Source organism: Rutidosis leptorrhynchoides, chromosome 5 (genome assembly GCF_046630445.1).
Source record: "Rutidosis leptorrhynchoides isolate AG116_Rl617_1_P2 chromosome 5, CSIRO_AGI_Rlap_v1, whole genome shotgun sequence".
Lineage (NCBI taxonomy): Eukaryota > Viridiplantae > Streptophyta > Magnoliopsida > Asterales > Asteraceae > Rutidosis > Rutidosis leptorrhynchoides.
The window spans coordinates 322,493,358-322,518,505 of record NC_092337.1 but is presented as its reverse complement, the minus strand read 5'-3'; positions in this window follow the sequence as shown (position 1 = coordinate 322,518,505).

The window sequence follows — 25,148 nt, the reverse complement described above, 5'->3', positions numbered from 1 at the left end:
CCTTAAGTTCCTTGGATAAACCTACTGGAAAAGAGAAAAATGGATCTAGCTTCAACGGATCCTTGGATGGCTCGAAGTTCTTGAAGCAGAATCATGACACGAAAACAAGTTCAAGTAAGATCATCACTTGAAATAAGATTGTTATAGTTATAGAAATTGAACCAAAGTTTGAATATGATTATTACCTTGTATTAGAATGATAACCTACTGTAAGAAACAAAGATTTCTTGAGGTTGGATGATCACCTTACAAGATTGGAAGTGAGCTAGCAAACTTGAAAGTATTCTTGATTTTATGTAACTAGAACTTGTAAAATATATGAAGAACACTTAGAACTTGAAGATAGAACTTGAGAGAGATCAATTAGATGAAGAAAATTGAAGAATGAAAGTGTTTGTAGGTGTTTTTGGTCGTTGGTGTATGGATTAGATATAAAGGATATGTAATTTTGTTTTCATGTAAATAAGTCATGAATGATTACTCATATTTTTGTAATTTTATGAGATATTTCATGCTAGTTGCCAAATGATGGTTCCCACATGTGTTAGGTGACTCACATGGGCTGCTAAGAGCTGATCATTGGAGTGTATATACCAATAGTACATACATCTAAAAGCTGTGTATTGTACGAGTACGAATACGGGTGCATACGAGTAGAATTGTTGATGAAACTGAACGAGGATGTAATTGTAAGCATTTTTGTTAAGTAGAAGTATTTTGATAAGTGTATTGAAGTCTTTCAAAAGTGTATAAATACATATTAAAACACTACATGTATATACATTTTAACTGAGTCGTTAAGTCATCGTTAGTCGTTACATGTAAGTGTTGTTTTTAAACCTTTAGGTTAACGATCTTGTTAAATGTTGTTAACCCAATGTTTATAATATCAAATGAGATTTTAAATTATTATATTATCATGATATTATCATGTATGAATATCTCTTAATATGATATATATACATTAAATGTCTTTACAACGATAATCGTTACATATATGTCTCGTTTAAAAAAATCATTAAGTTAGTAGTCTTGTTTTTACATATGTAGTTCATTGTTAATATACTTAATGATATGTTTACTTATCATAGTATCATGTTAACTATATATATATCCATATATATGTCATCATATAGTTTTTACAAGTTTTAACGTTCGTGAATCACCGGTCAACTTGGGTGGTCAATTGTCTATATGAAACATATTTCAATTAATCAAGTCTTAACAAGTTTGATTGCTTAACATGTTGGAAACATTTAATCATTTAAATATCAATCTCAATTAATATATATAAACATGGAAAAGTTTGGGTCACTACAGTACCTAACCGTTAAATAAATTTCGTCCCGAAATTTTAAGCTGTTGAAGGTGTTGACAAATCTTCTGGAAATAGATGCGGGTATTTCTTCTTCATCTGATCTTCACGCTCCCAGGTGAACTCGGGTCCTCTACGAGCATTCCATCGAACCTTAACAATTGGTATCTTGTTTTGCTTAAGTCTTTTAACCTCACGATCCATTATTTCGACGGGTTCTTCGATGAATTGGAGTTTTTCGTTGATTTGGATTTCATCTAACGGAATAGTGAGATCTTCTTTAGCAAAACATTTCTTCAAATTCGAGACGTGGAAAGTGTTATGTACAGCCGCGAGTTGTTGAGGTAACTCAAGTCGGTAAGCTACTGGTCCGACACGATCAATAATCTTGAATGGTCCAATATACCTTGGATTTAATTTCCCTCGTTTACCAAATCGAACAACGCCTTTCCAAGGTGCAACTTTAAGCATGACCATCTCTCCAATTTCAAATTCTATATCTTTTCTTTTAATGTCAGCGTAGCTCTTTTGTCGACTTTGGGCAGTTTTCAACCGTTGTTGAATTTGGATGATCTTCTCGGTAGTTTCTTGTATAATCTCCGGACCCGTAATCTGTCTATCCCCCACTTCACTCCAACAAATCGGAGACCTGCACTTTCTACCATAAAGTGCTTCAAACGGCGCCATCTCAATGCTTGAATGGTAGCTGTTGTTGTAGGAAAATTCTGCTAACGGTAGATGTCGATCCCAACTGTTTCCGAAATCAATAACACATGCTCGTAGCATGTCTTCAAGCGTTTGTATCGTCCTTTCGCTCTGCCCATCAGTTTGTGGATGATAGGCAGTACTCATGTCTAGACGAGTTCCTAATGCTTGCTGTAATGTCTGCCAGAATCTTGAAATAAATCTGCCATCCCTATCAGAGATAATAGAGATTGGTATTCCATGTCTGGAGACAACTTCCTTCAAATACAGTCGTGCTAACTTCTCCATCTTGTCATCTTCTCTTATTGGTAGGAAGTGTGCCGATTTGGTGAGACGATCAACTATTACCCAAATAGTATCAAAACCACTTGCAGTCCTTGGCAATTTAGTGATGAAATCCATGGTAATGTTTTCCCATTTCCATTCCGGGATTTCGGGTTGTTGAAGTAGACCTGATGGTTTTTGATGCTCAGCTTTGACCTTAGAACACGTCAAACATTCTCCTACGTATTTAGTAACATCGGCTTTCATACCCGGCCACCAAAAATGTTTCTTGAGATCCTTGTACATCTTCCCCGTTCCAGGATGTATTGAGTATCTGGTTTTATGAGCTTCTCTAAGTACCATTTCTCTCATATCTCCAAATTTTGGTACCCAAATCCTTTCAGCCCTATACCGGGTTCCGTCTTCCCGAATATTAAGATGCTTCTCTGATCCTTTGGGTATTTCATCCTTTAAATTTCCCTCTTTTAAAACTCCTTGTTGCGCCTCCTTTATTTGAGTAGTAAGGTTATTATGAATCATTATATTCATAGATTTTACTCGAATGGGTTCTCTGTCCTTCCTGCTCAAGGCATCGGCTACCACATTTGCCTTCCCCGGGTGGTAACGAATCTCAAAGTCGTAATCATTCAATAATTCAATCCACCTACGCTGCCTCATATTCAGTTGTTTCTGATTAAATATGTGTTGAAGACTTTTGTGGTCGGTATATATAATACTTTTGACCCCATATAAGTAGTGCCTCCAAGTCTTTAATGCAAAAACAACCGCGCCTAATTCCAAATCATGAGTCGTATAATTTTGTTCGTGAATCTTCAATTGTCTAGACGCATAAGCAATCACCTTCGTTCGTTGCATTAATACACAATCGAGACCTTGCTTTGATGCATCACAATAAATCACAAAATCATCATTCCCTTCAGGCAATGACAATATAGGTGCCGTAGTTAGCTTTTTCTTCAATAACTGAAACGCTTTCACTTGTTCATCATTCCATTCAAATTTCTTCCCTTTATGCGTTAATGCAGTCAAGGGTTTTGCTATTCTGGAAAAGTCTTGGATGAACCTTCTGTAGTAACCAGCTAGTCCTAAAAACTGGCGTATGTGTTTCGGAGTTTTCGGGGTTTCCCACTTTTCAACAGTTTCTATCTTTGCTGGATCCACCTTAATACCTTCTTTGTTCACTATGTGACCGAGGAATTGAACTTCTTCCAACCAAAATGCACACTTTGAAAACTTAGCGTACAATTCTTCCTTCCTCAATACTTCTAACACCTTTCTCAAATGTTCACCGTGTTCTTGGTCATTCTTTGAGTAAATAAGTATGTCATCAATGAAAACAATGACAAACTTGTCAAGGTATGGTCCACACACTCGGTTCATAAGGTCCATGAACACAGCTGGTGCATTAGTTAAACCAAACGGCATGACCATAAACTCGTAATGACCGTAACGTGTTCTGAAAGCAGTCTTTGGAATATCATCTTCTTTCACCCGCATTTGATGATACCCGGAACGTAAGTCAATCTTTGAATAAACAGACGAGCCTTGTAGTTGATCAAATAAGTCGTCGATTCTCGATAGTGGGTAGCGGTTCTTGATGGTAAGTTTGTTCAACTCTCGGTAGTCGATACACAACCTGAATGTACCATCTTTCTTCTTGACAAACAAAACAGGAGCTCCCCACGGTGATGTGCTTGGTCGAATGAAACCACGCTCTAAAAGTTCTTGTAATTGGCTTTGCAGTTCTTTCATCTCGCTGGGTGCGAGTCTGTAAGGAGCACGAGCTATTGGTGCAGCTCCTGGTACAAGATCTATTTGAAATTCAACGGATCGGTGTGGGGGTAATCCCGGTAATTCTTTCGAAAATACATCGGGAAATTCTTTTGCGACGGGAACATCATTGATGCTCTTTTCTTCAGTTTGTACTTTCTCGACGTGTGCTAGAACAGCATAGCAACCTTTTCTTATTAGTTTTTGTGCCTTCAAATTACTAATAAGATGTAGCTTCGTGTTGCCCTTTTCTCCGTACACCATTAAGGGTTTTCCTTTTTCTCGTATAATGCGAATTGCATTTTTGTAACAGACGATCTCTGCTTTCACTTCCTTCAACCAGTCCATACCGATTATCACATCAAAACTCCCTAACTCTACTGGTATCAAATCAATCTTAAATGTTTCGCTAACCAGTTTAATTTCTCGATTCCGACATATATTATCTGCTAAAATTAATTTACCATTTGCTAATTCGAGTAAAAATTTACTATCCAAAGGCGTCAATGGACAACTTAATTTAGCACAAAAATCTCTACTCATATAGCTTCTATCCGCACCCGAATCAAATAAAACGTAAGCAGATTTATTGTCAATAAGAAACGTACCCGTAACAAGCTCCGGGTCTTCCTGTGCCTCTGCCGCATTAATATTGAAAACTCTTCCGCGGCCTTGTCCCTTCGTGTTCTCCTGGTTTGGGCAATTTCTAATAATGTGACCCGGTTTTCCACATTTATAACAAACTACATTGGCATAACTTGCTCCGACACTACTTGCTCCGCCATTACTCGTTCCGACACCATTTGTTCCTTTCGTTTTATTAACCCCTGGTCCATAGACCTCACACTTCGCCGCGCTATGACCATTTCTTTTACACTTGTTGCAAAATTTGGTGCAGAACCCCGAGTGATTCTTTTCACACCTTTGGCATAGCTGCTTCTGATTGTTGTTGTTGTTGCGGTTATTATTGTTGTTGGGATGATTGTTGTAGTTGCTGTTGTTGTTGTTGTTGTTGGGCCGTTTGTTGTAGTTGCGATTGATGTTGCGATTGTTGGGATAATTGTTGCGATTATTGTTGTAATTGCTGTTGTTGTTGTATTGGTGATTCTTATCACCGTTTTCCTCCCACTTTCTTTTGACTTGCTTCACATTGGCCTTTTCAGCAGTCTATTCTTTAATTCTTACTTCAATCTGGTTCACTAGTTTGTGAGCCATTCTACATGCCTGTTGTATGGAGGCGGGCTCGTGTGAACTTATATCTTCTTGGATTCTTTCCGGTAATCCTTTCACAAACGCGTCGATCTTCTCTTCCTCATCTTCGAATGCTCCCGGACACAATAGGCACAATTCTGTGAATCGTCTTTCGTACGTGGTAATATCAAATCCTTGGGTTCTTAACCCTGTAAGTTCTGTCTTGAGCTTATTGACCTCGGTTCTGGGACGGTACTTCTCGTTCATCAAGTGCTTGAATGCTGACCACGGTAGTGCGTACGCATCGTCTTGTCCCACTTGCTCTAGATAGGTATTCCACCATGTTAACGCAGAACCTGTGAAGGTATGCGTAGCGTACTTCACTTTGTCCTCTTCAGTACACTTACTTATGGCAAACACCGATTCGACCTTCTCGGTCCACCGTTTCAATCCGATCGGTCCTTCGGTTCCATCAAATTCCAAAGGTTTGCAGGCAGTGAATTCTTTGTAGGTGCATCCTACACGATTTCCTGTACTGCTAGATCCAAGGTTATTGTTGGTATGTAGCGCAGCCTGTACTGCGGCTATGTTTGAAGCTAGAAAAGTACGGAATTCCTCTTCATTCATATTCACGGTGTGTCGAGTAGTCGGTGCCATTTCCTTCAAAATAGTCAAATGGAACAAGTTAATCATACAGAATATTAAGAGTAGTTAATAGTATTTCGTAGCATAATATGAACTCATTTATAAAAGCTTTTTCTTCATATTAGCGTTTTATAAGTTTAAATTCGGGTAGTACCTACCCGTTAAGTTCATACTTAGTAGCTAATATACAATTCAACTACTACAATTCTATATGAAAAACTGATTATAATAATATTTCGCGTTCAAACTTTTATACAATATTTTACAAACTTACAATACCGCTTATTTTACATAAAGCATGAAATATATCACACAATAACTTTGATACAAGATAGTTGTGAAGATAATTCTAGCTAGTACACAAGTCGTTCAGCAAAGGCAATAAAGACACGTAATTCATACGTCCAGAAACAAGTCATGCATTCTGGTTTTACTAGGACTACTTCCCATCCTTGGTCTTGTGCAACATAACCGTTATGGCCGTTGATAAGACAGCGTGTTGTAACATCGTCAAAGGGACGAGGGTTACGTAATGTCCAACAGTCCCGTAACAATCTAAAAACCTCATTTCTTACTCCAATTACCGACTCCGTCACTTGTGGGAACATTTTGTTTAATAGTTGTAGCCCGATGTTCTTGTTCTCACTTTGGTGAGAAGCAAACATTACTAATCCGTAAGCATAACATGCTTCTTTATGTTGCATGTTAGCCGCTTTTTCTAAATCACGAAGTCCAATATTCGGATATATTGAGTCAAAATAATTTCTTAACCCGTTGCGTAAAATAGCATTTGGGTTCCCCGCAATATATGCGTCAAAGTAAACACATCGTAACTTATGGGTTTCCCAATGTGATATCCCCCATCTTTCAAACGAAAGTCTCTTATAAACCAAGACATTCTTGGAACGTTCTTCGAATGTCTTACAAACTGATCTCGCCTTAAATAGTTGTGCCGAAGAATTCTGACCGACTCTAGACAAGATTTCATCAATCATGTCTCCGGGTAGGTCTCTTAAAATATTGGGTTGTCTATCCATTTTGTGTTTTTATACTGTAAAATAGACAAGAGTTAGATTCATAAAAAAAAATACTTATTAATACAAGCAATTTTTACATATATCATAAAGCATAAGCATACTATATTACATATATTACACCACACGAATACAACTATCTTATTCCGACTCGCTTATTTCTTCTTCTTCGGTTTTGGTTCGTTTTGCCAAGTTTCTAGGGATATATGATGTTCCCCTAATACGAGCCGTCGTTTTCCACATTGGTTTAGAAAAACCTGGTGGTTTAGAGGTTCCCGGGTCATTGTTACAACTTAAGGACTTCGGGGGTTGACGATACATATAAAGTTCATCGGGGTTGGAATTAGATTTCTTTATTTTTATGCCCTTTCCCTTATTATTTTCTTTTGCCTTTTTAAATTCAGTTGGGGTAATTTCTATAACATCATCGGAATTCTCGTCGGAATCCGATTCATCGGAGAATTGGTAATCCTCCCAATATTTTGCTTCCTTGGCGGAAACACCATTGACCATAATTAACCTTGGTCGGTTGGTTGAGGATTCTCTTTTACTTAACCGTTTAATTATTTCCCCCACCGGTTCTATTTCTTCTTCCGGTTCCGATTCTTCTTCCGGTTCCGACTCCTCTTCCGGTTCCTCTTCGGGAACTTGTGAATCAGTCCACGAATCATTCCAATTTACATTTAACTCTTCATTATTATTAGGTGAGTCAATGGGACTTGTTCTAGAGGTAGACATCTATCACATAATATCAAACACGTTAAGAGATTAATATATCACATAATATTCATATGTTAAAAATATATAGTTTCCAACAAAAATGTTAAGCAATCATTTTTAAAGAAAACACGGTCGAAGTCCAGACTCACTAATGCATCCTAACAAACTCGATAAGACACACTAATGCAAATTTTCTGGTTCTCTAAGACCAACGCTCGGATACCAACTGAAATGTCCCGTTCTTATTGATTAAAAACGTTCCATATTAATTGATTTCGTTGCGAGGTTTTGACCTCTATATGAGACGTTTTTCAAAGACTGCATTCATTTTAAAACAAACCATAACCTTTATTTCATCAATAAAGGTTTAAAAAGCTTTATGTAGATTATCAAATAATGATAATCTAAATTATCCTGTTTACACACGACCATTACATAATGGTTTACAATACAAATATGTTACAACAAAATAAGTTTCTTGAATGCAGTTTTTACACAATATCATACAAGCATGGACTCCAAATCTCTTCCTTATTTAAGTATGCGACAGCGGAAGCTCTTAATAATCACCTGAGAATAAACATGTTTAAAACGTCAACAAAAATGTTGGTGAGTTATAGGTTTAACCTATATATATCAAATCATAATAATAGACCACAAGATTTCATATTTCAATACACATCCCATACATAGAGATAAAAATCATTCATATGGTGAACACCTGGTAATCGACAATAACAAGATGCATATATAAGAATATCCCCATCATTCCGGGACACCCTTCGGATATGATATAAATTTCGAAGTACTAAAGCATCCGGTACTTTGGATGGGGTTTGTTAGGCCCAATAGATCTATCTTTAGGATTCGCGTCAATTAGGGTGTCTGTTCCCTAATTCTTAGATTACCAGACTTAATAAAAAGGAGCATATTCGATTTCGATAATTCAACCATAGAATGTAGTTTCACGTACTTGTGTCTATTTTGTAAATCATTTATAAAACCTGCATGTATTCTCATCCCAAAAATATTAGATTTTAAAAGTGGGACTATGAAATGTCCCGTTCTTATTGATTAAAAACGTTCCATATTAATTGATTTCGTTGCGAGGTTTTGACCTCTATATGAGACGTTTTTCAAAGACTGCATTCATTTTTAAACAAACCATAACCTTTATTTCATCAATAAAGGTTTAAAAAGCTTTACGTAGATTATCAAATAATGATAATCTAAAATATCCTGTTTACACACGACCATTACATAATGGTTTACAATACAAATATGTTACAACAAAATAAGTTTCTTGAATGCAGTTTTTACACAATATCATACAAGCATGGACTCCAAATCTTGTCCTTATTTAAGTATGCGACAGCGGAAGCTCTTAATAATCACCTGAGAATAAACATGCTTAAAACGTCAACAAAAATGTTGGTGAGTTATAGGTTTAACCTATATATATCAAATCGTAACAATAGACCACAAGATTTCATATTTCAATACACATCCCATACATAGAGATAAAAATCATTCATATGGTGAACACCTGGTAACCGACAATAACAAGATGCATATATAAGAATATCCCCATCATTCCGGGACACCCTTCGGATATGATATAAATTTCGAAGTACTAAAGCATCCGGTACTTTGGATGGGGTTTGTTAGGCCCAATAGATCTATCTTTAGGATTCGCGTCAATTAGGGTGTCTGTTCCCTAATTCTTAGATTACCAGACTTAATAAAAAGGGGCATATTCGATTTCGATAATTCAACCATAGAATGTAGTTTCACGTACTTGTGTCTATTTTGTAAATCATTTATAAAACCTGCATGTATTCTCATCCCAAAAATATTAGATTTTAAAAGTGGGACTATAACTCACTTTCACAGATTTTTACTTCGTCGGGAAGTAAGACTTGGCCACTGGTTGATTCACGAACCTATAACAATATATACATATATATCAAAGTATGTTCAAAATATATTTACAACACTTTTAATATATTTTGATGTTTTAAGTTTATTAAGTCAGCTGTCCTCGTTAGTAACCTACAACTAGTTGTCCACAGTTAGATGTACAGAAATAAATCGATAAATATTATCTTGAATCAATCCACGACCCAGTGTATACGTATCTCAGTATTGATCACAACTCAAACTATATATATTTTGGAATCAACCTCAACCCTGTATAGCTAACTCCAACATTCACATATAGAGTGTCTATGGTTGTTCCGAAATATATATAGATGTGTCGACATGATAGGTCGAAACATTGTATACGTGTCTATGGTATCTCAAGATTACATAATATATAATACAAGTTGATTAAGTTATGGTTGGAATAGATTTGTTACCAATTTTCACGTAGCTAAAATGAGAAAAATTATCCAATCTTGTTTTACCCATAACTTCTTCATTTTAAATCCGTTTTGAGTGAATCAAATTGCTATGGTTTCATATTGAACTCTATTTTATGAATCTAAACAAAAAAGTATAGGTTTCTAGTCGGAAAAATAAGTTACAAGTCGTTTTTGTAAAGGTAGTCATTTCAGTCGAAAGAACGACGTCTAGATGACCATTTTAGAAAACATACTTCCACTTTGAGTTTAACCATAATTTTTGGATATAGTTTCATGTTCATAATAAAAATCATTTTCTCAGAATAACAACTTTTAAATCAAAGTTTATCATAGTTTTTAATTAACTAACCCAAAACAGCCCGCGGTGTTACTACGACGGCGTAAATCCGGTTTTACGGTGTTTTTCGTGTTTCCAGGTTTTAAATCATTAAGTTAGCATATCATATAGATATAGAACATGTGTTTAATTGATTTTAAAAGTCAAGTTAGAAGGATTAACTTTTGTTTGCGAACAAGTTTAGAATTAACTAAACTATGTTCTAGTGATTACAAGTTTAAACCTTCGAAAAAGATAGCTTTATATGTATGAATCGAATGATGTTATGAACATCATTACTACCTTAAGTTCCTTGGATGAACCTACTGGAAAAGAGAAAAATGGATCTAGCTTCAATGGATCCTTGGATGGCTCAAAGTTCTTGAAGCAAAATCATGACACGAAAACAAGTTCAAGTAAGATCATCACTTGAAATAAGATTGTTATAGTTATAGAAATTGAACCAAAGTTTGAATATGATTATTACCTTGTATTAGAATGATAACCTACTGTAAGAAACAAATATTTCTTGAGGTTGGATGATCACCTTACAAGATTGGAAGTGAGCTAGCAAACTTGAAAGTATTCTTGATTTTATGAAACTAGAACTTTTGGAATTTATGAAGAACACTTAGAACTTGAAGATAGAACTTGAGAGAGTTCAATTAGATGAAGAAAATTGAAGAATGAAAGTGTTTGTAGGTGTTTTTGGTCGTTGGTGTATGGATTAGATATAAAGGATATGTAATTTTGTTTTCATGTAAATAAGTCATGAATGATTACTCATATTTTTGTAATCTTATGAGATATTTCATGCTAGTTGCCAAATGATGGTTCCCACATGTGTTAGGTGACTCACATGGGCTGCTAAGAGCTGATCATTGGAGTGTATATACCAATAGTACATACATCTAAAAGCTGTGTATTGTACGAGTACGAATACGGGTGCATACGAGTAGAATTGTTGATGAAACTGAACGAGAATGTAATTGTAAGCATTTTTGTTAATTAGAAGTATTTTTATAAGTGTATTGAAGTCTTTCAAAAGTGTATAAATACATATTAAAACACTACATGTATATACATTTTAACTGAGTCGTTAAGTCATCGTTAGTCGTTACATGTAAGTGTTGTTTTGAAACCTTTAGGTTAACAATCTTGTTAAATGTTGTTAACCCAATGTTTATAATATCAAAAGAGATTTTAAATTATTATATTATCATGATATTATGATGTACGAATATCTCTTAATATGATATATATATACATTAAATGTCGTTACAACGATAAACGTTACATATATGTCTCGTTTCAAAATCATTAAGTTAGTAGTCTTGTTTTTACATATGTAGTTCATTGTTAATATAATTAATGATATGTTTACTTATCATAATATCATGTTAACTATATATATAACCATATATATGTCATCATATAGTTTTTTTACAAGTTTTAACGTTCGTGAATCACCGGTCAACTTGGGTGGTCAATTGTCTATATGAAACCTATTTCAATTAATCAAGTCTTAACAAGTTTGATTGCTTAACATGTTGGAAACATTTAATCATGTAAACATCAATCTCAATTAATATATATAAACATGGAAAAGTTCGGGTCACTACAGTACCTACCCGTTAAATAAATTTCGTCCCGAAATTTTAAGCTATTGAAGGTGTTGACGAATCTTCTGGAAATAGATGCGGGTATTTCTTCTTCATCTGATCTTCACGCTCCCAGGTGAACTCGGGTCCTCTACGAGCATTCCATCGAACCTTAACAATTGGTATCTTGTTTTGCTTAAGTCTTTTAACCTCACGATCCATTATTTCGACGGGTTCTTCGATGAATTGGAGTTTTTCGTTGATTTGGATTTCATCTAACGGAATAGTGAGATCTTCTTTAGCAAAACATTTCTTCAAATTCGAGACGTGGAAAGTGTTATGTACAGCCGCGAGTTGTTGAGGTAACTCAAGTCGGTAAGCTACTGGTCCGACACGATCAATAATCTTGAATGGTCCAATATACCTTGGATTTAATTTCCCTCGTTTACCAAATCGAACAACGCCTTTCCAAGGTGAAACTTTAAGCATGACCATCTCTCCAATTTCAAATTCTATATCTTTTCTTTTAATGTCAGCGTAGCTCTTTTGTCGACTTTGGGCGGTTTTCAACCGTTGTTGAATTTGGATGATCTTCTCGGTAGTTTCTTGTATAATCTCCGGACCCGTAATCTGTCTATCCCCCACCTCACTCCAACAAATCGGAGACCTGCACTTTCTACCATAAAGTGCTTCAAACGGCGCCATCTCAATGCTTGAATGGTAGCTGTTGTTGTAGGAAAATTCTGCTAACGGTAGATGTCGATCCCAACTGTTTCCGAAATCAATAACACATGCTCGTAGCATGTCTTCAAGCGTTTGTATCGTCCTTTCGCTCTGCCCATCAGTTTGTGGATGATAGGCAGTACTCATGTCTAGACGAGTTCCTAATGCTTGCTGTAATGTCTGCCAGAATCTTGAAATAAATCTGCCATCCCTATCAGAGATAATAGAGATTGGTATTCCATGTCTGGAGACGACTTCCTTCAGATACAGTCGTGCTAACTTCTCCATCTTGTCATCTTCTCTTATTGGTAGGAAGTGTGCTGATTTGGTGAGACGATCAACTATTACCCAAATAGTATCAAAACCACTTGCAGTCCTTGGCAATTTAGTGATGAAATCCATGGTAATGTTTTCCCATTTCCATTCCGGGATTTCGGGTTGTTGAAGTAGACCTGATGGTTTCTGATGCTCAGCTTTGACCTTAGAACACGTCAAACATTCTCCTACGTATTTAGCAACATCGGCTTTCATACCCGGCCACCAAAAATGTTTCTTGAGATCCTTGTACATCTTCCCCGTTCCAGGATGTATTGAGTATCTGGATTTATGAGCTTCTCTAAGTACCATTTCTCTCATATCTCCAAATTTTGGTACCCAAATCCTTTCAGCCCTATACCGGGTTCCGTCTTCCCGAATATTAAGATGCTTCTCCGATCCTTTGGATATTTCATCCTTTAAATTTCCCTCTTTTAAAACTCCTTGTTGCGCCTCCTTTATTTGAGTAGTAATGTTATTATGAATCATTATATTCATAGATTTTACTCGAATGGGTTCTCTATCCTTCCTGCTCAAGGCATCGGCTACCACATTTGCCTTCCCCGGGTGGTAACGAATCTCAAAATCGTAATCATTCAATAATTCAATCCACCTACGCTGCCTCATATTCAGTTGTTTCTGATTAAATATGTGTTGAAGACTTTTGTGGTCGGTATATATAATACTTTTGACCCCATATAAGTAGTGCCTCCAAGTCTTTAATGCAAAAACAACCGCGCCCAATTCCAAATCATGCGTCGTATAATTTTGTTCGTGAATCTTCAATTGTCTAGACGCATAAGCAATCACCTTCGTTCGTTGCATTAATACACAACCGAGACCTTGCTTTGATGCGTCACAATAAATCACAAAATTATCATTCCCTTCAGGCAATGACAATATAGGTGCCGTAGTTAGCTTTTTCTTCAATAACTGAAACGCTTTCTCTTGTTCATCATTCCATTCAAATTTCTTCCCTTTATGCGTTAATGCAGTCAAGGGTTTTGCTATTCTGGAAAAGTCTTGGATGAACCTTCTGTAGTAACCAGCTAGTCCTAAAAACTGGCGTATGTGTTTCGGAGTTTTCGGGGTTTCCCACTTTTCAACAGTTTCTATCTTTGCCGGATCCACCTTAATACCTTCTTTGTTCACTATGTGACCGAGGAATTGAACTTCTTCCAACCAAAATGCACACTTTGAAAACTTAGCGTACAATTCTTCCTTCCTCAATACTTCTAACACCTTTCTCAAATGTTCACCGTGTTCTTGGTCATTCTTTGAGTAAATAAGTATGTCATCAATGAAAACAATGACAAACTTGTCAAGGTATGGTCCACACACTCGGTTCATAAGGTCCATGAACACAGCTGGTGCATTAGTTAAACCAAACGGCATGACCATAAACTCGTAATGACCGTAACGTGTTCTGAAAGCAGTCTTTGGAATATCATCTTCTTTCACCCGCATTTGATGATACCCGGAACGTAAGTCAATCTTTGAATAAACAGACGAGCCTTGTAGTTGATCAAATAAGTCGTCGATTCTCGGTAGTGGGTAGCGGTTCTTGATGGTAAGTTTGTTCAACTCTCGGTAGTCGATACACAACCTGAATGTACCATCTTTCTTCTTGACAAACAAAACAGGAGCTCCCCACGGTGATGTGCTTGGTCGAATGAAACCATGCTCTAAAAGTTCTTGTAATTGGCTTTGCAGTTCTTTCATCTCGCTGGGTGCGAGTCTGTAAGGAGCACGAGCTATTGGTGCAGCTCCTGGTACAAGATCTATTTGAAATTCAACGGATCGATGTGGGGGTAATCCCGGTAATTCTTTCGGAAATACATCGGGAAATTCTTTTGCAATGGGAACATCATTGATGCTCTTTTCTTCAGTTTGTACTTTCTCGACGTGTGCTAGAACAGCATAGCAACCTTTTCTTATTAGTTTTTGTGCCTTCAAATTACTAATAAGATGTAGCTTCGTGTTGCCCTTTTCTCCGTACACCATTAAGGGTTTTCCTTTTTCTCGTATAATGCGAATTGCATTTTTGTAACAAACGATCTCCGCTTTCACTTCTTTCAACCAGTCCATACCGATTATCACATCAAAACTCCCTAACTCTACTGGTATCAAATCAATCTTAAATGTTTCGCTAACCAGTTTAATTTCTCGATTCCGACATATATTATCTGCTGAAATTAATTTACCATTTGCTAATTCGAGTAAAAATTTACTATCCAAAGGCGTCAATGGACAACTTAATTTAGCACAAAAATCTCTACTCATATAGCTTCTATCCGCACCCGAATCAAATAAAACGTAAGCAGATTTATTGTCAATAAGAAACGTACCCGTAACAAGCTCCGGGTCTTCCTGTGCCTCTACCGCATTAATATTGAAAACTCTTCCACGGCCTTGTCCATTCGTGTTCTCCTGGTTCGGGCAATTTCTAATAATGTGGCCTGGTTTTCCACATTTATAACAAACTACATTGGCATAACTTGCTCCGACACTACTTGCTCCGCCATTACTCGTTCCGACACCATTTGTTCCTTTCGTTCTATTAACCCCTGGTCCGTAGACCTCACACTTCGCCGCGCTATGACCATTTCTTTTACACTTGTTGCAAAATTTGGTGCAGAACCCCGAGTGATTCTTTTCACACCTTTGGCATAGCTGCTTCTGATTGTTGTTGTTGTTGCGGTTATTATTGTTGTTGGGATGATTGTTGTAGTTGCTGTTGTTGTTGTTGTTGTTGTTGTTGGGTCGTTTGTTGTAGTTGCGATTGATGTTGCGATTGTTGGGATAATTGTTGCGATTATTGTTGTAATTGCTGTTGTTGTTGTATTGGTGATTCTTATCACTGTTTTCCTCCCACTTTCTTTTGACTTGCTTCACATTGGCCTCTTCAGCAGTCTGTTCTTTAATTCTTTCTTCAATCTGGTTCACTAGTTTGTGAGCCATTCTACATGCCTGTTGTATGGAGGCGGGCTCGTGTGAACTTATATCTTCTTGGATTCTTTCCGGTAATCCTTTCACAAACGCGTCGATCTTCTCTTCCTCATCTTCGAATGCTCCCGGACACAATAGGCACAATTCTGTGAATCGTCTTTCGTACGTGGTAATATCAAATCCTTGGGTTCGTAACCCTCTAAGTTCTGTCTTGAGCTTATTGACCTCGGTTCTGGGACGGTACTTCTCGTTCATCAAGTGCTTGAATGCTGACCACGGTAGTGCGTACGCATCATCTTGTCCCACTTGCTCTAGATAGGTATTCCACCATGTTAACGCAGAACCTGTGAAGGTATGCGTAGCGTACTTCACTTTGTCCTCTTCAGTACACTTACTTATGGCAAACACCGATTCAACCTTCTCGGTCCACCGTTTCAATCCGATCGGTCCTTCGGTTCCATCAAATTCCAAAGGTTTGCAGGCAGTGAATTCTTTGTAGGTGCATCCTACACGATTTCCTGTACTGCTAGATCCAAGGTTATTGTTGGTATGTAGCGCAGCCTGTACTGCGGCTATGTTTGAAGCTAGAAAAGTACGGAATTCCTCTTCATTCATATTCACGGTGTGTCGAGTAGTCGGTGCCATTTCCTTCAAAATAGTTAAATGGAACAAGTTAATCATACAGAATATTAAGAGTAGTTAATAGTATTTCGTAGCATAATATGAACTCATTTATAAAAGCTTTTTCTTCATATTAGCGTTTTATAAGTTTAAATTCGGGTAGTACCTACTCGTTAAGTTCATACTTAGTAGCTAATATACAATTCAACTACTACAATTCCATATGAAAAACTGATTATAATAATATTTCGCGTTCAAACTTTTATACAATATTTTACAAACTTACAATACCGCTTATTTTACATAAAGCATGAAATATAGCACACAATAACTTTGATACAAGATAGTTGTGAAGACAATTCTAGCTAGTACACAAGTCGTTCAGCAAAGGCAATAAAGACACGTAATTCATACGTCCAGAAACAAGTCATGCATTCTGGTTTTACTAGGACTACTTCCCATCCTTGGTCTTGTGCAACATAACCGTTATGGCCGTTGATAAGACAGCGTGTTGTAACGTCATCAAAGGGACGAGGGTTACGTAATGTCCAACAGTCCCGTAATAATCTAAAAACCTCATTTCTTACCCCAATTACCGACTCCGTCACTTGTGGAAACGTTTTGTTTAATAGTTGTAGCCCGATGTTCTTGTTCTCACTTTGGTGAGAAGCGAACATTACTAATCCGTAAGCATAACATGCTTCTTTATGTTGCATGTTAGCCGCTTTTTCTAAATCACGAAGTCCAATATTCGGATATATTGAGTCAAAATAATTTCTTAACCCGTTGCGTAAAATAGCATTTGGGTTCCCCGCAATATATGCGTCAAAGTAAACACATCGTAACTTATGGGTTTCCCAATGTGATATCCCCCATCTTTCAAACGAAAGTCTCTTATAAACCAAGACATTCTTGGAACGTTCTTCGAATGTCTTACAAACTGATCTCGCCTTAAATAGTTGTGCCGAAGAATTCTGGCTGACTCTAGACAAGATTTCATCAATCATGTCTCCGGGTAGGTCTCTTAAAATATTGGGTTGTCTATCCATTTTGTGTTTTTAAACTGTAAAATAGACAAGAGTTAGATTCATAAAAAAAATACTTATTAATACAAGCAATTTTTACATATATCATAAAGCATAAGAACATTATATTCCATATATTACACCACACGAATACAACTATCTTATTCCGACTCGTTCGTTTCTTCTTCTTCGGTTTTGGTTCGTTTTGCCAAGTTTCTTGGGATATATGATGTTCCCCTAATACGAGCCGTCGTTGTCCACATTGGTTTAGAAAAACCTGGTGGTTTAGAGGTTCCCGGGTCATTGTTACAACTTAAGGACTTCGGGGGTTGACGATACATATAAAGTTCATCGGGGTTGGAATTAGATTTCTCTATTTTTATGCCCTTTCCCTTATTATTTTCTTTTGCCTTTTTAAATTCAGTTGGGGTAATTTCTATAACATCATCGGAATTCTCTTCGGAATCCGATTCATCGGAGAATTGGTAATCCTCCCAATATTTTGCTTCCTTGGCGGAAACACCATTGACCATAATTAACTTTGGTCGGTTGGTTGAGGATTTTCTTTTATTTAACCGTTTTATTATTTCCCCCACTGGTTCTATTTCTTCATCCGGTTCCGATTCTTCTTCCGGTTCCGATTCTTCTTCCGGTTCCGACTCTTCTTCCGGTTCCTCTTCGGGAACTTGTGAATCAGTCCACAAATCATTCCAATTTACATTTGACTCTTCATTATTATTAGGTGAGTCAATGGGACTTGTTCTAGAGGTAGACATCTATCACATAATATCAAACACGTTAAGAGATTAATATATCACATAATATTCATATGTTAAAAATATATAGTTTCCAACAAAAATGTTAAGCAATCATTTTTAAAGAAAACACGGTCGAAGTCCAGACTCACTAATGCATCCTAACAAACTCGATAAGACACACTAATGCAAATTTTCTGGTTCTCTAAGACCAACGCTCGGATACCAACTGAAATGTCCCGTTCTTATTGATTAAAAACGTTCCATATTAATTGATTTCGTTGCGAGGTTTTGACCTCTATATGAGACGTTTTTCAAAGACTGCATTCATTTTTAAACAAACCATAACCTTTATTTCATCAATAAAGGTTTAAAAAGCTTTACGTAGATTATCAAATAATGATAATCTAAAATATCCTGTTTACACACGACCATTACATAATGGTTTACAATACAAATATGTTACAACAAAATAAGTTTCTTGAATGCAGTTTTTACACAATATCATACAAGCATGGACTCCAAATCTTGTCCTTATTTAAGTATGCGACAGCGGAAGCTCTTAATAATCACCTGAGAATAAACATGCTTAAAACGTCAACAAAAATGTTGGTGAGTTATAGGTTTAACCTATATATATCAAATCGTAACAATAGACCACAAGATTTCATATTTCAATACACATCCCATACATAGAGATAAAAATCATTCATATGGTGAACACCTGGTAACCGACAATAACAAGATGCATATATAAGAATATCCCCATCATTCCGGGACACCCTTCGGATATGATATAAATTTCGAAGTACTAAAGCATCCGGTACTTTGGATGGGGTTTGTTAGGCCCAATAGATCTATCTTTAGGATTCGCGTCAATTAGGGTGTCTGTTCCCTAATTCTTAGATTACCAGACTTAATAAAAAGGGGCATATTCGATTTCGATAATTCAACCATAGAATGTAGTTTCACGTACTTGTGTCTATTTTGTAAATCATTTATAAAACCTGCATGTATTCTCATCCCAAAAATATTAGATTTTAAAAGTGGGACTATAACTCACTTTCACAGATTTTTACTTCGTCGGGAAGTAAGACTTGGCCACTGGTTGATTCACGAACCTATAACAATATATACATATATATCAAAGTATGTTCAAAATATATTTACAACACTTTTAATATATTTTGATGTTTTAAGTTTATTAAGTCAGCTGTCCTCGTTAGTAACCTACAACTAGTTGTCCACAGTTAGATGTACAGAAATAAATCGATAAATATTATCTTGAATCAATCCACGACCCAGTGTATACGTATCTCAGTATTGATCACAACTCAAACTATATATATTTTGGAATCAACCTCAACCCTGTATAGCTAACTCCAACATTCACATATAGAGTGTCTATGGTTGTTCCGAAATATATATAGATGTGTCGACATGATAGGTCGAAACATTGTATACGTGTCTATGGTATCTCAAGATTACATAATATATAATACAAGTTGATTAAGTTATGGTTGGAATAGATTTGTTACCAATTTTCACGTAGCTAAAATGAGAAAAATTATCCAATCTTGTTTTACCCATAACTTCTTCATTTTAAATCCGTTTTGAGTGAATCAAATTGCTATGGTTTCATATTGAACTCTATTTTATGAATCTAAACAAAAAAGTATAGGTTTCTAGTCGGAAAAATAAGTTACAAGTCGTTTTTGTAAAGGTAGTCATTTCAGTCGAAAGAACGACGTCTAGATGACCATTTTAGAAAACATACTTCCACTTTGAGTTTAACCATAATTTTTGGATATAGTTTCATGTTCATAATAAAAATCATTTTCTCAGAATAACAACTTTTAAATCAAAGTTTATCATAGTTTTTAATTAACTAACCCAAAACAGCCCGCGGTGTTACTACGACGGCGTAAATCCGGTTTTACGGTGTTTTTCGTGTTTCCAGGTTTTAAATCATTAAGTTAGCATATCATATAGATATAGAACATGTGTTTAATTGATTTTAAAAGTCAAGTTAGAAGGATTAACTTTTGTTTGCAAACAAGTTTAGAATTAACTAAACTATGTTCTAGTGATTACAAGTTTAAACCTTCGAAAAAGATAGCTTTATATGTATGAATCGAATGATGTTATGAACATCATTACTACCTTAAGTTCCTTGGATGAACCTACTGGAAAAGAGAAAAATGGATCTAGCTTCAATGGATCCTTGGATGGCTCAAAGTTCTTGAAGCAAAATCATGACACGAAAACAAGTTCAAGTAAGATCATCACTTGAAATAAGATTGTTATAGTTATAGAAATTGAACCAAAGTTTGAATATGATTATTACCTTGTATTAGAATGATAACCTACTGTAAGAAACAAATATTTCTTGAGGTTGGATGATCACCTTACAAGATTGGAAGTGAGCTAGCAAACTTGAAAGTATTCTTGATTTTATGAAACTAGAACTTTTGGAATTTATGAAGAACACTTAGAACTTGAAGATAGAACTTGAGAGAGTTCAATTAGATGAAGAAAATTGAAGAATGAAAGTGTTTGTAGGTGTTTTTGGTCGTTGGTGTATGGATTAGATATAAAGGATATGTAATTTTGTTTTCATGTAAATAAGTCATGAATGATTACTCATATTTTTGTAATCTTATGAGATATTTCATGCTAGTTGCCAAATGATGGTTCCCACATGTGTTAGGTGACTCACATGGGCTGCTAAGAGCTGATCATTGGAGTGTATATACCAATAGTACATACATCTAAAAGCTGTGTATTGTACGAGTACGAATACGGGTGCATACGAGTAGAATTGTTGATGAAACTGAACGAGAATGTAATTGTAAGCATTTTTGTTAATTAGAAGTATTTTGATAAGTGTATTGAAGTCTTTCAAAAGTGTATAAATACATATTAAAACACTACATGTATATACATTTTAACTGAGTCGTTAAGTCATCGTTAGTCGTTACATGTAAGTGTTGTTTTGAAACCTTTAGGTTAACAATCTTGTTAAATGTTGTTAACCCAATGTTTATAATATCAAAAGAGATTTTAAATTATTATATTATCATGATATTATGATGTACGAATATCTCTTAATATGATATATATATACATTAAATGTCGTTACAACGATAAACGTTACATATATGTCTCGTTTCAAAATCATTAAGTTAGTAGTCTTGTTTTTACATATGTAGTTCATTGTTAATATAATTAATGATATGTTTACTTATCATAATATCATGTTAACTATATATATAACCATATATATGTCATCATATAGTTTTTTTACAAGTTTTAACGTTCGTGAATCACCGGTCAACTTGGGTGGTCAATTGTCTATATGAAACCTATTTCAATTAATCAAGTCTTAACAAGTTTGATTGCTTAACATGTTGGAAACATTTAATCATGTAAACATCAATCTCAATTAATATATATAAACATGGAAAAGTTCGGGTCACTACAGACTATAACTCACTTTCACAGATTTTTACTTCGTCGGGAAGTAAGACTTGGCCACTGGTTGATTCACGAACCTATAACAATATATACATATATATCAAAGTATGTTCAAAATATATTTACAACACTTTTAATATATTTTGATGTTTTAAGTTTATTAAGTCAGCTGTCCTCGTTAGTAACCTACAACTAGTTGTCCACAGTTAGATGTATAGAAATAAATCGATAAATATTATCTTGAATCAATCCACGACCCAGTGTATACGTATCTCAGTATTGATCACAACTCAAACTATATATATTTTGGAATCAACCTCAACCCTGTATAGCTAACTCCAACATTCACATATAGAGTGTCTATGGTTGTTTCGAAATATATATAGATGTGTCGACATGATAGGTCGAAACATTGTATACGTGTCTATGGTATCTCAAGATTACATAATATACAATACAAGTTGATTAAGTTATGGTTGGAATAGATTTGTTACCAATTTTCACGTAGCTAAAATGAGAAAAATTATCCAATCTTGTTTTACCCATAACTTCTTCATTTTAAATCCGTTTTGAGTGAATCAAATTGCTATGGTTTCATATTGAACTCTATTTTATGAATCTAAACAGAAAAAGTATAGGTTTATAGTCGGAAAAATAAGTTACAAGTCGTTTTTGTAAAGGTAATCATTTCAGTCGAAAGAACGACGTCTAGATGACCATTTTAGAAAACATACTTCCACTTTGAGTTTAACCATAATTTTTGGATATAGTTTCATGTTCATAATAAAAATCATTTTTCTCAGAATAACAACTTTTAAATCAAAGTTTATCATAGTTTTTAATTAACTAACCCAAAACAGCCCGCGGTGTTACTACGACGGCGTAAATCCGGTTTTACGGTGTTTTTCGTGTTTCCAGGTTTTAAATCATTAAGTTAGCATATCATATAGATATAGAACATGTGTTTAGTTGATTTTAAAAGTCAAGTTAGAAGGATTAACTTTTGTTTGCGAACAAGTTTAGAAGTAACTAAACTATGTTCTAGTGATTACAAGTTTAAACCTTCGAATAAGATAGCTTTATATGTATGAATCGAATGATGTTATGAACATCATTACTACCTTAAGTTCCTTGGATAAACCTACTGGAAAAGAGAAAAATGGATCTAGCTTCAACGGATCCTTGGATGGCTCGAAGTTCTTGAAGCAGAATCATGACACGAAAACAAGTTCAAGTAAGATCATCACTTGAAATAAGATTGTTATAGTTATAGAAATTGAACCAAAGTTTGAATATGATTATTACCTTGTATTAGAATGATAACCTACTGTAAGAAACAAAGATTTCTTGAGGTTGGATGATCACCTTACAAGATTGGAAGTGAGCTAGCAAACTTGAAAGTATTCTTGATTTTATGTAACTAGAACTTGTAAAATATATGAAGAACACTTAGAACTTGAAGATAGAACTTGAGAGAGATCAATTAGATGAAGAAAATTGAAGAATGAAAGTGTTTGTAGGTGTTTTTGGTCGTTGGTGTATGGATTAGATATAAAGGATATGTAATTTTGTTTTCATGTAAATAAGTCATGAATGATTACTCATATTTTTGTAATTTTATGAGATATTTCATGCTAGTTGCCAAATGATGGTTCCCACATGTGTTAGGTGACTCACATGGGCTGCTAAGAGCTGATCATTGGAGTGTATATACCAATAGTACATACATCTAAAAGCTGTGTATTGTACGAGTACGAATACGGGTGCATACGAGTAGAATTGTTGATGAAACTGAACGAGGATGTAATTGTAAGCATTTTTGTTAAGTAGAAGTATTTTGATAAGTGTATTGAAGTCTTTCAAAAGTGTATAAATACATATTAAAACACTACATGTATATACATTTTAACTGAGTCGTTAAGTCATCGTTAGTCGTTACATGTAAGTGTTGTTTTTAAACCTTTAGGTTAACGATCTTGTTAAATGTTGTTAACCCAATGTTTATAATATCAAATGAGATTTTAAATTATTATATTATCATGATATTATCATGTATGAATATCTCTTAATATGATATATATACATTAAATGTCTTTACAACGATAATCGTTACATATATGTCTCGTTTAAAAAAATCATTAAGTTAGTAGTCTTGTTTTTACATATGTAGTTCATTGTTAATATACTTAATGATATGTTTACTTATCATAGTATCATGTTAACTATATATATATCCATATATATGTCATCATATAGTTTTTACAAGTTTTAACGTTCGTGAATCACCGGTCAACTTGGGTGGTCAATTGTCTATATGAAACATATTTCAATTAATCAAGTCTTAACAAGTTTGATTGCTTAACATGTTGGAAACATTTAATCATTTAAATATCAATCTCAATTAATATATATAAACATGGAAAAGTTTGGGTCACTACAGTGTTGCTGATGGTGGTACTGGTTATGCTGCTAGTGCTGCTGTTGGTGTTTGTAACCCTTGCACCATATTCTCTAAAACCACTACTCGAGCGCGAAGCTCGTTGACTTCTTCTATTACACCGGGGTGATTGTCGGTTCGGACGAGCGGATAAATAAAATCTAGAATTTGGTGTAGTATGTAATCGTGACGAGATACTCTAGAAATAAGAGAGAAAATGGTGTTTCGAATAGGTTCGCCGGTAAGTGCTTCAGGTTCTTCGCCAAGAGGGCAATGTGGTGGATGGAAGGGATCACCTTCTTCTTGTCTCCAATGATTAAGGAGGCTACGAACCCATCCCCAATTCATCCAGAATAGATGATGACTAATTGGTTGATCCATTCCGGTCACACTGCTTTCGGAACTTGAGTGGGATTCCATTTTGGAATTCGAGGGACTTGAACTAATGATGAATTCCATTTCGTTCGATTGAATAAAGGATTTTTCGATATGAAATAATTTTTCGGCTATCGGGTGGTATTCTAATTACATAGAATATCTATATATATAGCGAAAAAGATTTCGTAGATTACGGAGGAATTTACGGGATATGTCAGGCAAAGTTTACAGTAACAGATACGCTAAGATATGGATTAGCAGATACGCTAAGATATGAATTTTGTCTATACACTATTCATGCAATCAATGCAGTAAGACGTGTCTAGACTAAGAATGATAAGCAGGCAATTTCTGACAAAAATGATAAGCAAAACTTTTGACATACAGACACAGTCGAAGTTCAGGCTCACTAATGTATCCTAACGACTATCAGTTAGACACACTAATGCAGACCTGGTTCGCTAAGATCACCGCTCTGATACCAACTGAAAGGACTCGTTCATATACATTATAAATGATT